The following is a 14,991-nucleotide window of genomic DNA, read 5'->3' as shown; positions in this document are numbered from 1 at the left end:
TGGATAGATTTTCTAAGATGGAACATTTTATTGCTTGTCACAAAACTGATGATGCATCCAACATTGCAGATTTGTTCTTTAAGGAAGTCGTTAGGTTGCATGGTATGCCTAGGACTATTGTGTCTGATCGTGACGTTAAATTCTTGAGTTACTTTTGGAAAACCTTGTGGGTTAAACTTGGCACGAAACTCATGTTTTCTACTACAAACGGATGGACAAACTGAAGTTGTTAACCGAACTTTAGGAACACTTTTGCGTGCTATTATTAAGAAGAACTTAAAGAATTGGGAGGATTGTTTACCATTTGTTGAGTTTGCTTGTAATCGTTTCTTGCATTCTACTACAAATTATTCGCCATTTGAAATTGTATATGGTTTTAATCATTTGACTCCGTTGGATTTGATGTCTTTACCTGTGAGTGAAAGGTTGAACATGGATGGCAAGAAGAAAGCTGAATTCGTTAGAAGTGTGCATGAGAAGGTCAAGGATAACATCGAGAAGAAGAATTTACAATACACGAAGCAAGCCAACGAGGGAAGGAAAAAGATGGTTTTTGAAAAGGGAGATTGGGTGTGGTTGCACTTAAGGAAGGAAAGATTTCCAGAAAAGTGACGTTCAAAACTCTTACCTAGGGGTGATGGACCATTTCAAGTGCTTGAAAAGATCAACGACAATGCCTACAAATTAGACCTACCAGGTGAGTATAATGTCAGTTCTACTTTTAATGTTAGTGATCTTTCGTTGTTTGATGTAGGAGATGATCAAGATTTGAGGACAAATCCTTTTCAAGAAGGGGAGAATGATGCAAACGTGGTTGATCAAGCACCAAAGAAAGCATGGGAGTCATTGGAGTTGCCCGCATGACCTATAACGAGGGGACGAAGTAAGAAGTTTAAAGATGCACTTCAAGGACTCATGATGAGCTATCAAGGAAGTCCTACAAGTTGGATGTCTAAATTAGAGGAGGTTGGAAATCATGGGAATAATATTGGAGGTTTTTGGAATGTTATTCAAGTGCAATTGCCGAAGGTAGAGCGCACCCGCGCTAGTTCAGGGACTGCACCCGCGGTCCATAATAATCAGATTTAAGAGAATATTGCCGAAGCAGGACTGCACCCGCGGTCAAGCTAATCTGCACCCGCGGTTCAATGAGCACACCCGCGCTAATCAATGGACCGCACCCGCAGTCCTTTATATCCGACTTCACCGAAGCCACACCACACCCGCGGTCCAGTCTGCAGCGCACCCGCGGTCTATTGTCAACTTCCGTGTCAGATTTGCTTGTTATCTTAATAAGCCTTTTTACACTACTTTTTCATACTTTATTGAATATATATTCAGTGTATCAGACCATGAACAAATTATGATGAATGATATATAAAAGTTCTTCAGATTTCTCTCAAATTTACAAGGCAAAAGCTTTGTGCTCAAAATCAAAATCAAACTTATCAAAGATTACATCTTTGTGGCGTTTGTCGATTGTTCTTCGCTCGGATTGTCAAAACAAGTTCTTTGAAGGTTCGTTTGAAATTCAATTGTTTTATCGTTGATATTTGTTGCTAAGTTATAATCGCTTAGAGGTGAATATCACAAAATCGTTACTCGTTTCAAAATATCGGGATAACATAATTGTTCCTTGTTTGTTATTGAATTGAGGGTGCGATTTCTATATTCGTGCTTGCCTTTCATTCGTACGAGGATTCATATCATAAACCTTCAGAGCAAATACTACTGCTGCAAGCTTGAGATCATGAGTTGAGTAATTCTTATCATGAACCTTCAACTGTCTAGACACATATGTTATTACTCGATCATGTTGCATTAGGACTGCACCCAAACCAGGCTTCGAAGCGTTTGTATCTATAACATACTCTCCTTGCCCTGATGGCATCAATAGGACTAGCACTGAAGTTAAAGTTTGCTTCAAATTCTCGAAACTTTCCTGGCAGTTTGATCCCTAAATAAACTTAGCATTTTTCTTTGTCAAGTTGGTCAAGGTTACTGCAATAGAATAAAAACCCTAAATGAACTTCCGGTAATAGCCAGCTAGACCCAAAAAACTGCGGATCTTGGTTACACTCTTAGGTACTGGCTACTCTCTAACTGCCTCGACATTGCTGAGATCGACCTCAACTCTATCTCTAGAGATAATGTGTCCTAAGAACGCCATTCTCTCAAGTCAAAACTTGCACTTGCTGAACTTAGCAAATAGCTTTCTGTCTTGCAATGTTTGTAGGGCCGTCTTCAAGTGCTGACTATGCTCTTCTCTGCTCCTCGAGTAAAGCAGAATATAATCTATAAAGACTATGATAAACCGATCTAGATATAGTTTAAATACGCGATTCATGAGATCCATGAAGATCGTAGTCGCATTGGTCAAGCCGAATGGCATCATCATAAACCCGTAATGCCCATATCAAGTCTGAAAGCCGTCTTATGAATATCTAACTCCTTCACCTTCAGCTGATGGAATCTCGAAAGAATATTTATCTTCGAGAAAACCGAAGATCCCTGCAGCTGGTCAAACAAGTCTTTGATCCTATGCAAGGGATAATTATTCTTGGTAGTGACTCTGTTCAGCTCTCTATAGTCAATACAAAGTCGCATACTACTATCATTCTTCTTCACGAATAAAACCAGTGCTCCCCATGGAGAACAACTAGGGCGAATAAAACCTTTGTCGAGAAACTCCTGAATCTGACCCTTCAGCTCTTTCATCTCGGCTGGTGCTAGACGATAGGGTGCCTTAAAAATTGGCAATGACCCAACATCAACTCAATAGAAAATTTCATATCTCGGTTTAGTGGAATTGATAGAAAAATCCTCAGGAAATACTCTAGGAAAGTCTCTGACAACCTCAACATCCTCTAGCCTCTGACTGACCGGAACAGATACTGAAACAACACTCGCAAGAAAAGCTTTGCAGCCTCACCTCATAAGTTTTCTCGCACAGATGCAGGAGATAATGTGAGGAATTTGCTTGTTCTTCACTGCCTCAAATACAAGATTTCCCGCCGGACAGTCGAATAGAGACTGACCACTGTCAGAAAGCAATCGAAGCTCCATTCAAAGCTAGCCAATCCATGTCAAAAATGATGTCGAACTCAGGCATCGAGAGTACGATGAAATCTGCATGCACCACATTCTTCTGCAAACGAAGCTCCAGATTCCTCACTATATTCGCAGTAACCATCTGATCACCAGAAAGAATAGAAACTCTAGAGCCAAAATCCAAATCCTCGGGTATAATTTTCAGTCGCTTGACAAACGTTCTAGGATATGAACAAATGTGTATCTCCTGAATCTAGCAATGCATAGGTAGCTACACGTGAAATAAATATCCTTCCTACGACAAATATATCATCAAATCCATTTGAGTCGAAAAATTAAAGAATTTCTATCATTATTCACCCAAAATTCTCAAAAATTACCATACTTAACCCTTAATAAATCTTGAAAATGCACAATCTTCCCAAAATAAATTTTCGAATATTGTGTTCGGCCCTTACCTTTCTCGAATTCCTTCGATTTTGGCCAGAAAGTTCCGAAATTTGCATCTTTGCCCAAAATTGTTTTCGAATTTAATCAATTCAGGCCCTACCCCCTCTAAATTTACTGTTTTGATCCAAAAATTTCAGAAATTACGAACAACCCCTATTTTCTAGAATTCACAAAACAGCTCCTGTAATTCTGAAACTTTGAAATTTAGACCCTAAATTTTAAAAAATTACATATTTCAACTTGGAACTTTCGATCATCTCAATTTTAGTCCCTGGACTTCTTAAAATTACAGATTAGCTCCTGAAATTCTCGGCTTTGTGCATTTAAACCCTCGAGCTCTCGATTTTGTTTTTTCATTATAATTCATATAGTTTTCAATTTATGCAATGCAAACCTCATACTTTCGTTTTCTTCCTTTTGAAGCCCCATAATTCTTAAATTGATTCAATTCCTTCATTTACATTTTTAAAACTTATACTTTATGCCCAAATTTCTAATATTTATTTTCAATGTCATCCCTTGAATCAAACTAAAGTAGAGCATGCAATCTATTTTTTTCTAAGTTCTTCATTACCTAAAATAAATCCTACTAACCAACTCAAAATTTCATGAAAGCAGAGTAAAGATGTTAAGTAACTAGCTTACCAGTGATCAAAGTCTTCCCTGGCTCTGCTTCTGCCTCCTAGGCATGCATGACATAAGCTCTGCCAGCCGTTGGTCCTTTCTTCTTTGTCAATCAATGGCCTTGTGCCCTTCTTCTTTGCAAATGAAGCACTCGAATGATCCCCACATGCACTTTCGATAGTGTGGGCGGTTGCATTCTTTACACAGTGGCCTCTCTTCAGACCTTGGGGCGGCTCCAAACTTTGGCGGCTTCTGCTGCCCTGGTTTCGCTGACTGAAGTTGGGGCTTCTGCTACCTCTGAGCTCTAGGAGGTTGAAGGATCGGTTTTGACACCATTGAATATGCTTCAAACATAATATTCTCCATAAGCTGCAATAGCTTGTGTTCTAAGAATGAATACACCGATGAATTAAATCGAGTTTGGTTTTCACACCAAGTGGAAGATACTTGAAATAATCATTCGTTAAGAAAACTGAATAGTTTAAAGCTTTTAGCTTGTGTTTAAACTGAATAACTGAAGTAAGGAGGATCAGTTCTGGCTTGTATCAAGTTGGTTATGGGAGGAACTGAACTGATATTAGCTTGAACTGATCAAATAAGTTTTAGAACAATAGTTAAACCGTTAAGGACACAAGATATGTTTATGGATGTTCGGAGATTTCAACTGCTCTTATGTCACCTCTTCTACCACCTCGGGTAGGATCCACTAGGAATTTTAATTTATACAACTCTTTGTACAAACTTATTCCATAAGGGCAGCACCAAACTAGAACTCCTAGCACACAAGATTGTAGGCACCACCTTGAAATCTGCATAATATTTAAAGTCTTTATGCCAATACTACAACACAGTTTTTAATGTCTTTGTGTGAAGATTCACTCAGCTAAACAATAAGCTCAACCATTTGTATATGTGAGTGATTCAGTGTGAATGTGTGAGAACTGATCTAATCAATACAACATGAAGGAGTTCTCGCACAACTGAGGTAACTTCTTCTAGTAAGCTGATATAAAAAAAGCGTAATTTAAGTTTTCTTCACTCACTGGAATTCAGTTGTAGTTTCTCTCTTATTGTTTTTGATGTGGTTGTTGTTATAATCTTCAACGGTCTTGTTCTGGTATTTATAGGCGCTCAGCTGACCGTACATGAAGACTCTATAATAATGTCGGTTGCATTTGCATGTGATTCTTAGGACATGTCTTGTGATTCTGACAACTTTTCTGGAAGCTTTTCTCTTTTCAGCATTGCTACAACATCCATTATTGTACCTTCGTCTGTGAGGTATCTTGTAGCTTCTACGATGAATATTCACGTTTAACTGGATTCCATTAGATAGTCTTTCGTGACATGCAAACAGATTAGTTACAACTGATGCTCTAAACTATCCACATGAACTGGTTTTCTGAGATGATTTGTTGAAATAAGTTTGGCCAGATTTTACTGTATCCATTTTTTTTTGTTTAGCTGAGTTCATTATCAGTTGAGCTCTTCATCAGCTGGCCGGGCTTTTGAAGGTCTATTGTTGAATCACCTATCTGTTAAACCATTCTTTGATATATCAATTGGGTTGGTTCAGTTTTGGAAATCACTTGGCACTTTCAGTTGGCGTCTCGACAACTTCAGTTTTGGCTTTAGGAACTGATCAGTTTACGACCCGATCAGTTTCAGCTTTTTACGCAATAGGTAACGTTATAAATAAAGTAACAATTTTTGTTAACATCAAAATCAAGATTGCATACATAAGATGTTCCAACAGAGGTCCTGTGAACTGCCTCTTGTTTGGCTGAGAGTTTTGGTGATGTTGTTGTCTCTTACACTGCATCTCGAAGTTAATGTCCTTCAAAGCCTGTTCAGCTTGAAAAGCACAAGCAGTGGCAGCTGCATAATTTTCCGGCCTCATCGACATGACATCACGACGGGTAGTGGGTCTGAGGCCATCCATGAAATACTTCAGTTTCTGAGCAGCATCTCTGGCTATGAGTGGCACGAAGTGACAACCCATGTTGAACTTTTTTATGAACTCGGCCACAGACATGTCTCCCTGATGGAGACTCATAAACTCCCTCTTCAAACGTCCCTTGACGTCAGCAGTAAAGTATTTCTCGTAGAAGATGTCCTTGAACTGCGTCCATGTAAGGGTGTATAATTGACACCCTGCTCAGCTCATTCCCACCAAAGAGAAGCATCATCCTACAGCATATAAGTAGCACACCTAACTCGATAAGTATCCCCCATATTCAGATAGCAGAAATGCACCTCAAGGGACCTGATCCAACCCTCAGCAATAAATGGGTCGGTGGTACCTACAAAACCCCTTCAGACCGAGCCTTCTAAATCTAATCATGCATATCATGTTGTAGTCTTGGAGCCTGCTGCTCAAATAATCGTGCCATACCTTCCAGTACCCGAGTAGCAGCATTCAAATTAAGAAGTGGCCTAAGATGCTCTTGATGATCCTCATGAGTATCAGCCTGTCTATCGGACTACATACACGTCTAGGAGGCATTTTATGTAATGCCCCGAACACTGAGTGATCATTCTAAATTGATAGATATGCTATGAAGAATGTGCATAGAGATAAGAAATAAGAGATGAAGAAGTTTGGCTTAAAATATAGAATTATGCCATTGTAATTCGAAGTCACACCGCACCTGCAGTGCTTGTAGACACCGCACCCGCGGTGCAATGGGCAGAAAGTTGGTAAAATTCCCGTAGCCACACCGCACCCGTGGTAGGATAACACCGCACCCGCGGTGGTGCGACCGCACCCGCGGTCGTGCAGCGACCGCACCCGCGGTCCTCGAAATTCAGAAAATGCAAGATGTGCCGTGAGCACAGCGCACCCGCGCTCCTTAAGTCACCGCACCCGCGGTCATGCGTGGAGATTGAAAAATAATAACACTTGTACATAACCATGCAATATGATGTGCTGGTCGCTTCTCCTTCATCTCAGAATGCTGAGACCGAGAGTTGACAAGGAGAAAACCTTCATTTCCTTTCCATCTTAGACTTGTGATTTTGAAGGATTTAGCCATCCGATTTTCATTCCGAGTTGAGATTCTTGTTCCTCGCGTTAAGAGCTATAAGGTGATGTAAGTTTCATTCGATTCCTGCATGATTTGAGATATAGGTCTTGGAGGAACTTTAATATGTTCATAGATATGTGTTCTTGTGATGATTTTGAACATATATTCGAAACCGGATCGAAGAAATAACATTGTATGCATTTACTATGAATTCCAGCATGTTTAGAACTAAATTATGCAGATTTTGGATAATAGCATATGGCTATGATGATGATTATGGGTTGAGAATTAAGATGTATTGCTATATGTTGTGAGTTGGACTGATAGGTATTGAGAAATCATGTCGTTATGCCGTCAGATTGTGCCAAGATTTCGTATAGAATTAGATAGGTGTTGAATGGAGTTGGGAATTGATATTGTATGTCTGTACATTGCCATTTCAGATTTGGAGTGACAGAGTTTATATCCCGACTTCGAGACTTCGATTTAATTCAACAAGAAAGGTATAAACCATGTTGTTTGGGAAGCCACAACTCAAATAAGATATTATTTGAGTTTCCCCAAATCAAAATCACATACTAGAATTGTTGTATTTATTTGTAACATGTTATGACTTGTTTATAGAATTATATTCAAATCTTGTTACAGGAGTTTGCTTTGATTATAGCATTGTATTCAAGCATGTAAGATTAATATGATATTCAGATATGAATACGAGCATGCTTTGTTACAGGTTGATAATCATTGCATTTAAGATAGGAGAGTCGTTGACAGTCATTGTCAGCTATCTAGATGTTCGGTGTATCTCAGCGTAGGAGTAGTCATTACTCTTATTGCAGCCGTTGATACAGTTCTGACCGAAATCTAGGAATAAGACGTACAGTCACCCCGATTGGGAGGGTGGGTGACAGCCATTGACGTCTTATTCACACCGGGATCCCTAGAGTTCTAGTCGAGTCGAGTCCAGACATGGTTTGATTCGCATTGCATTGCCTATGCATATGATGTTATTTATGATAGCATGTTTCATGTTTAATTGATTATATGCATGTATACATGTTTATATTGGGATTTGTTCTCACCGGAGTTTCCGGCTGTTGTTATGTCTGTATGTGTGCATAACAACAGGTGGGGCAGGATCTGGGTCACGCAGAGGATGAGAGATGGACATAGCGTGGTGATCTCGGGCTTAGCAGAAGGACTAGTAGTTGTACTTTTATCATGTACTGTATTTAATTACTAGTTGTTAACTAAGAATGGAACAAGACATGTTTGTACCTTACGTTTGTACATTATGTTTGTTAAATAAATAAAGACTTTATGTTTGTGTATATACATTAGATTTAATGTGAAAAGCGAAAAATTTGACCCACTTTTATATTAATGATCCATTGAATCCCAAAGAAAAAGTTAGAGCCCAGGTCCCCACATTTTATCTGAACATATTCCAAATTTTAACGTAACCAACATGAAATAAATCTAATCATTTTAACCATTTAGCTTATAAAAATAATTTATCAAGCAAAATTAAGCATAAATATCAATTAACTACATGAAGAATTTAAACATGTAACTTAAACATATAAATCGTGTAAGCATACAGGTGTCATCATTGAAATCATTGAAAGCATTTAAACTTAGAAACATGAGTGTAACGCCCCGAAAATTTAAAGTCCACGCAAAACGCATGCATGCAATTATTAAATTCTTTGTACTTTAGTTAAATTGTTTTAATAGCATTAATTATTTATGTGGTGCATATTGCATGTTTAAAATATATTTTTCTACATGATTGTATTAAAATGGTATTTTTAAAAATATTCAAGTGACGATCGAGGAACGGGGACCGAGGGCTAAAAATTTAAAGGATTTTTATTAAATAATTATTTTTAATTATTTAAAATGCGGTCGATGTTTTTAATTAAATTTTTTCGAAAAGTTTAGAGTTTTGAGATGATTTTATACGTCGGGATGTAAATTTTATCGGTATTGGATTTTTAAATAAAATGCGAGCTTTTTAGCAACCCGGCTATTAAATTCACATTTTTATTTAAAAGAAAACTTTGTTATTATTTTATTTAAAATCTAATTAATTTAATTGGGCTTTAATTTATGGCTTAATGGGCCTAAAATCTAGATTTGGGGATTTATTAGTATTTAAAATACAATTCTAAATCATAAACTCATTCTAGAGCTCACAAATTCCATCGGCCACTTCTTTTAAATTTTAAAAACTCCCAAACACCACACAACACCCACATCTCACGGCTGCACACACCCATCACTTGGAGGAAGGAATTTTCGAAGGCAAGCATGAGAAAGCCCTAGCCGTCTCTTCCGTTCTTCGACGTCGACGATAATTCGTGCGTTTAAAACGCAAAGGCACGCCATATTTCTTTCTTTTCTCATCTATCACATCATATTAGTGTTTTAAATTATGTTTGCATGATAAGTTTGAACTTCATATGAAATTTTCGTATTATTGCATAACCATGTATAAAACTCATGATTTGAAGTTTCAAATTCACGTTTTTATGTACCAACAAGGGGCTGCCATGAGTTAGGAATGAAACAAGCATGTTTTACACAAGTTAGGGTCATTAGAGTCCCACATGTCGGCTGCACATCACGAGAAACAACCGGGTAGCAAGTTGCTGTCACATAGGAGGAGGAGCTCGGTTTTGGGTATAGGATCTTGTCTTGGTCATGGGTTGGGACCAGGGCATGGCTAGGGTCAGGGGTGAGTCAGGAAGAGAGTCCTAGCCATGCTAGGACTCGATGGTGAAGGCTGGGAAGAGTCCTGAAACATGAGGACTCCCACCCGAGAACAAATTAGGAGCAGCGCTGGTTGTGTTGTGCGGGGAAGAAGGGGCTTGGCCTGGGGGTTCTGGGCTGGGCTAGGAAGGTTCACTAGGGTCCTATGTAAAGGTTCATGGGTTGGGTTCGATCGGGTAGTTAGCGGCTGGGCTCACACGAGCATGAACATCAAGTGCATGCAAAGGGTGCTCTCGGCCATCACTAACAGCAGCTTTAGGCGACTCGTTTTTGGGTTTTGGGGCATTTCCTTGTCGAACTTAGCATCCAGTAGGGTATTTTAACATGTTGGGCACCTTTTGGCTCGATATGGTGCGGTGGTAACTCGATAAAATTAAGAGATGGCTCGGGGTCGAAGTTTAGGTGTCAAATTGAGTTCTAAAATAAAGATAATTTGGAAAGCGGCTCACGGGGGTCGAGTCGTGATCCATAAGGGCTAAAATAATATAAAAATACTAAATTTAGAATTTAGGAATTTTATATTAACGTTTGGTATTTTTCGGGATTAAAACACCGTTAAAATAGCTAATAAAAGATAAATTGAAAAAGTCTAATTTGTAAGCCAAATAAAATTACGAAAAAAATTCATATAGGCTTAAATAATTATTTGGGACATTTTAGAGTCATGAAATCAAGAAAAAAGTCGAATTCGTAAAAAGTCGAGTCCAGGGGTAAAACGGTCTTTTTACGTCGGAAAATTAGCAAAGGTCATGGCAGTGCCCGAAATACTGTTTTCATGTTAAATATGTTATTTTTAAATGTTTATGAATTTAACATGAATTATTTATGATTTTAAATGTCAAAAGGAATTATTATGATTTAAAGAAGACATTTAAATACGTGTTGCATGCTTGGTTTCAAAAAGGGAAAAAAATATATGTTGTTAATGATTTTATAAAGTGATGTGAATGAAAAACGTTGAATGAAGTGAAGTGATTGTGACTAGTTCGTCAATAGTGGCGATATCGTGAGGGTGATGGTCCCAGTGGGAGCCCACGATCGTGTTTCCATTATTGCGAACAAGAGGTTAAGAGGTTATGAGGTTTGAGGTTAGGATAGGAATGTCGTGAAGGGAAAGCCCATTGGGAGCCCCGACGATCGTATTTCTATTCGATTCATGTTAGGCCAGGGCCCAGTTGACCTGTGAGAGTGTTGCTGGTGTCCCCCGCCGCCCAGTACTGTGGTTTTATTTCTGATGGATCCATCGAGAGGTCATGTCATGAGAGGAAAGTCACAATCAACGATCTGAATTCAACAAAGGATAAAGAAAGAGGAAAATGTTATGATTATTTCAAAAGGATTTTATGTCATGTTGAGGAAAAATGTTAAAGTTATGCATATCATGAAATGTTATTTTTACTTAAAAGTATTTTTCACTGTTATATGTTGACTGTATTATATATTACTCGTTATCAAGATTATGGTGTGTTGAGTCTTTAGACTCACTAGGTGTGATGGATGCAGATGTTGATGTGGGAGTACTTGACAGATGATCTAGACTGGACTGAAGGTGCACACAACCTGAGGACCAGCGCTATATTTTCCGCATTATGATTTAAGTTTTATGTTAAAGATTTTAAGATTTTAATTATGCTTTTGAGAGATTTTTGAGAGTTTAGTATGGGCTATACTTTTCAACATTTATTGTTTTTTAGGTTTGGTAAAACGTTTTACGATTTCTGGTTTGACAATTTCCTTTCAATTTTCAAATACTAGTTAGACGATTTAATTTAAAATGGTGCAAGATTATTTTATGGGTAGGCAATGACCGAAATTATGAGAGTTTTAAAAAAATAAAATTCTACTAGTACTTTTAAAGCAATAAAAGGTGAGGACGTTTCAGTTGGTATCAGAGCAATGGTTCCTGTAAAGGGTTGTGTCACCGTCAGCGCCGGGAAGATCAGTCGTCAAGCCTCAAAGTTGTAAGTTTTAAATGCTTTATATGATTTTATGATGTTACCTGCATAAGTACATGAATTAAATGTTTACGTCACATGTTTAGTAGCTTTATGATAATATATGTTTTATATGCTTTGAATTTTTACGCGTTACGATATGAAATGAAAATTATTTTATTTTAACGCATGTTGGTTTGTGGTGGAATTGGACGATATTGATTTTTGGGTTTTAGAATTGACGTTCTATTTTTTGGGCTATAAGTTAATCGAGAATTTTATGAATACTTTTGAGAATTGTAGATTTTCTAAGAAAATATTTATGATTCATGGTTATTAGTCGAATAAATTTTTGGGAATTAGTCATAAGGAATAATTATACGAGGATTGCAATGACTTTGGGAATAATAAAATAGATAAATTGGGATTTTAAGTTGATGAAAAGTAAGATTGGTTATAGAAGTTTACTTTTGGGTAAATAAGTTTAAGTTTATTGAAATTATGTCATGGGAAAACGGTAGAAGAAAATTAAGAATACCGAGAACTTATGAGTTAACTGTAGGATTTTTGAAATTAAGGACCAATTAAGATAATTTTTGAGGAAATTAAGAATTAATTTTGTAAATATTAAGGAATTTGGGGACTAGTTTAGAAATAAGCGATAATTTTATGGTTTAAATGATAGGAATTTTGAGGATTTAGACTTTTAAGAATATTTGGAACCTTGGGATATTAAGGTTGTAACGTTATAAGAAATATTAATCAAGGATTTTTAAGATTGAATCAAGATTAAGCTTGAAAATCTAAGCGTTAGCGGATGCGTTTGGGATTTTAAGATCGAAATTTGAAAAGTTGATGAATATTTTGGGTATAAATTAAGAAAAGTAATATATGATATGTATGGTCATCCATATTTTTATATTGGAAAATTTAAGAAAAGTTGAAATTCGAGGATAAAATAATATAGCACTAAGAAATTATGGGTCTTTTTAAGTTGCGATTTGAAAATAAGGATTTAAGAAAGAAAATTTAATTGGGATACTAGAACTGAATCTAAACTTTGGGTTATCTAGGACAAACGAATTTCGGGTCGAAATTCAATTTAAAGGGGGTAGATTGTAACGCCCCGAAAATTTAAAGTCCACGCAAAACGCATGCATGCAATTATTAAATTCTTTGTACTTTAGTTAAATTTTTTTAATAGCATTAATTATTTATGTGGTGCATATTGCATGTTTAAAATATATTTTTCTACATGATTGTATTAAAATGATATTTTTAGGAATATTCAAGTGACGATCGAGGAACGGGAACCGAGGGCTAAAAATTTAAAGGATTTTTATTAAATAATTATTTTTAATTATTTAAAATGCGGTCGATGTTTTTAATTAAATTTTTTCGAAAAGTTTAGAGTTTTGAGATGATTTTATACGTCGGGATGTAAATTTTATCGGTATTGGATTTTTAAATAAAATGCGAGCTTTTTAGCAACCTGGCTATTAAATTCACATTTTTATTTAAAAGAAAACTTTGTTATTATTTTATTTAAAATCTAATTAATTTAATTGGGCTTTAATTTATGGCTTAATGGGCCTAAAATCTAGATTTGGGGATTTATTAGTATTTAAAATACAATTCTAAATCATAAACTCATTCTAGAGCTCACAAATTCCATCGGCCACTTCTTTTAAATTTTAAAAACTCCCAAACACCACACAACACCCACATCTCACGGCTGCACACACCCATCACTTGGAGGAAGGAATTTTCGAAGGCAAGCAAGAGAAAGCCCTAGCCGTCTCTTCCGTTCTTCGACGTCGACGATAATTCGTGCGTTTAAAACGCAAAGACACGCCATATTTCTTTCTTTTCTCATCTATCACATCATATTAGTGTTTTAAATTATGTTTGCATGATAAGTTTGAACTTCATATGAAGTTTTCGTATTATTGCATAACCATGTGTAAAACTCATGATTTGAAGTTTCAAATTCACGTTTTTATGTACCAACAAGGGGCTGCCATGAGTTAGGAATGAAACAAGCATGTTTTACACAAGTTAGGGTCATTAGAGTCCCACATGTCGGCTGCACATCACGAGAAACAATCGGGTAGCAAGTTGCTGTCACGTAGGAGGAGGGGCTCGGTTATGGGTATAGGATCTTGTCTTGGTCATGGGTTGGGACCAGGGCATGGCTAGGGTCAGGGGTGAGTCAGGAAGAGAGTCCTAGCCATGCTAGGACTCGATGGTGAAGGCTGGGAAGAGTCCTGAAACATGAGGACTCCCACCCGAGAACAAATTAGGAGCAGCGCTGGTTGTGTTGTGCAGGGAAGAAGGGGCTTGGCCTGGGGGTTCTGGGCTGGGCTAGGAAGGTTCACTAGGGTCCTATGTAAAGGTTCATGGGTTGGGTTCGATCGGGTAGTTAGCGGCTGGGCTCACACGAGCATGAACATCAAGTGCATGCAAAGGGTGCTCTCGGCCATCACTAACAGCAGCTTTAGGCGACTCGTTTTTGGGTTTTGGGGCGTTTCCTTGTCGAACTTAGCATCCAGTAGGGTATTTTAACATGTTGGGCACCTTTTGGCTCGATATGGTGCGGTGGTAACTCGATAAAATTAAGAGATGGCTCGGGGTCGAAGTTTATGTGTCAAATTGAGTTCTAAAATAAAGATAATTTGGAAAGCGGCTCACGGGGGTCGAGTCGTGATCCATAAGGGCTAAAATAATATAAAAAGACTAAATTTATAATTTAGGAATTTTATATTAACGTTTGGTATTTTTCGGGATTAAAACACCGTTAAAATAGATAATAAAAGATAAATTGAAAAAGTCTAATTTGTAAGCCTAATAAAATTACGAAAAAAATTCATATCGTAATTTAGATTTGGGGATTTATTAGTATTTAAAATACAATTCTAAATCATAAACTCATTCTAGACCTCACAAATTCCATCGGCCACTTCTTTTAAATTTTAAAAACTCCCAAACACCACACAACACCCACATCTCACGGCTGCACACACCCATCACTTGGAGGAAGGAATTTTCGAAGGCAAGCAAGAGAAAGCCCTAGCCGTCTCTTCCGTTCTTCGACGTCGACGATAATTCGTGCGTTTAAAACGCAAAGGCAC

This window comes from Primulina eburnea, chromosome 10 (genome assembly GCF_022965805.1).
Source record: "Primulina eburnea isolate SZY01 chromosome 10, ASM2296580v1, whole genome shotgun sequence".
Classification (NCBI taxonomy): Eukaryota; Viridiplantae; Streptophyta; class Magnoliopsida; order Lamiales; family Gesneriaceae; genus Primulina; species Primulina eburnea.
The sequence above is the reverse complement of the archived record's forward strand: the minus strand, read 5'-3'. Positions refer to the sequence as shown.